This window comes from Ctenocephalides felis, unplaced genomic scaffold (assembly GCF_003426905.1).
Source record: "Ctenocephalides felis isolate EL2017-DRISC unplaced genomic scaffold, ASM342690v1 CF-g0.4_SCAFFOLD_00603, whole genome shotgun sequence".
In the NCBI taxonomy this organism is placed as follows: domain Eukaryota; kingdom Metazoa; phylum Arthropoda; class Insecta; order Siphonaptera; family Pulicidae; genus Ctenocephalides; species Ctenocephalides felis.
In genome coordinates this window covers 14,398-16,409 of record NW_020536757.1, presented here as the reverse complement: position 1 = coordinate 16,409, position 2,012 = coordinate 14,398, and the positions used below count along the sequence as shown (strand labels likewise).

Genomic DNA, 2,012 nt, shown 5'->3' with positions numbered 1-2,012 from the left:
TATTTGTAGATATCATGAGGTAAAATATATGGTTACTATCTGGTCTTTCATCTGCATGTGATGAAAAATGTTAACGTCTCCACAAGATTGTATAAATGTATTTAGAGGCTTGAAGTTTTCTTATCTTATAATATAATTCTTCATTCTCATTTTGTAGTACATGCACAAAATTATAGTTACCTATATTTATATTTTAAAGACATCATCATTTGGAAATCAGCATAAATGCATACTTCTATTAATATTTGTATCAGACTTGTCCCGTTATCTCTGAAGTACAGGAACAATCCTGTTACCATCCCGAACAATCATTATTCTCCAAAGTATGTATACTTGCAACAGTGCAAGAATCCATAACACTATAAAATAGAAATTCAGTGAAATTATTGTTATTAATTAAATACTTATTTGTGAAATGTACATATTATATGCACTATAAAAGTTCTTATTATTTTAAACTCAATTCATTCAAAAAGCATTGTCATAGTAGAAACTAGTATGTATATTATTCGAAGCACATCAATAATTATCAATTCATTGACAATTAATTAAAACTCAGTAATGCTTTGCTTCAAAGTACTTTTGATAGAACAAGAATTCATTTTTCATTATAAAAAGAATTGTAAGTATAAATCTGATTCAATAAAGAATTTATCTATAGAATGACTTACAGTGAATTCACTCATTTCATTTGATTCAATTACATTCACATGAAATTCTAATAGGTTTATGTGGTATTTTCTTAGATTATTGTGAGCAAAATGTACTTTTGTACAGAATTGTGTTTCTTAAATTAAATATAAGCATTTCATTTTTTTGGCTCAATTCATTAAAAAATATTTGGCGTTTTATGTAACTACAACTGAAGTTTAATATACTGGCTTTACTACTTTGATTTATCATTTTATTCTATACTATTATCACATGAATTGGCAAAATCATTGGAATTGTAGTTCGATATTTAAGTTATCATATGAATAAAATTTTCTAAAACTATTATATATAATAGTATATAACATGCTGCAAAACTTACTCGAACTTCTATTCATCATCTGTGTATTTCTGTTTAATGTATATTTCTGAGAAGACAGTTAAATACAACAAATGGTATGCCTCTACATAATTCATCAATAATATTTTTAATTTTTTTTCTTGTTTCCTTACAAGTTATAAGCACCTGTGAAAAGATTATAGATTTATTACAAGAATCACTAGATAGTGATAATTTTTACTAGATAACTACATGTAACAATGTAACAATTTAATTAAAAGTTTAATTTTAATAATTAACAAAGAAATAAGTTTTAATAATAATCATAAACATAGGAATTGATATAAAAAATATAATATATAATAGCCACATGACACTTCATTTGAAATATAATAATCATAATGATAATCAATTTGTACTTACATTAAGGTTATTTGAATTCGTAATAGTCACACCATACATTGTGCACGAATAATATTGCACTTTCATATATATATTCTGACGTTTCTGCTCTCCTAATACTTCGAAGCGATTACAGGAGCATTTTCGTAAGAAGTAACGAGAATTGTCCGCCATTTATATATTTGGAGCTGTCAAAACGAGGCAACCAATCAGAAAGCAGGACTACATTTAACAAGAAACCAGGACCGCATTTTGAACATATTTATATGTTGAATAAAACAAATATGTAAATTCTTTTAAAAAGTCGGAAAAACACATTATTATAAAAATTGCACTGATTATAATATTACTAATAAATGTAATTTCACTTTAAAATATACTATGTGTCTAATTTATAAAAGTTAATAACAAAATAAATTTTATTTTATATTATTTAACTAATTATAAAGAAACGGCTCGGCCGATCTTTACCAAAAACTGAGAACTATGATTCCCCAAAAATATCTTTCAAATAGTTCATTAATTTTTAAATTCGATTTAAGGATTTTATAAAAAACGGTAGAGTGCTCATGAAGCCACATCCGATGCTTTTTAAATTTTCAAAATCGGTACAGCCGTT

At 25.5% G+C, this 2,012-nt stretch overlaps 1 long non-coding RNA gene across 1 annotated transcript; it reads right to left on the bottom strand.

The window, feature by feature from the left end:
• Nucleotides 1-208: 208 nt before the first annotated feature.
• Nucleotides 209-1,552, bottom strand: LOC113366572. Its single transcript, XR_003366284.1, has 3 exons — nucleotides 1,415-1,552; nucleotides 1,034-1,177; nucleotides 209-359 (listed from the first exon to the last, which is right to left on the bottom strand). It is a non-coding gene; the product is annotated as an uncharacterized LOC113366572 (long non-coding RNA).
• Between the last annotated feature and the right edge of the window lie 460 nt (nucleotides 1,553-2,012).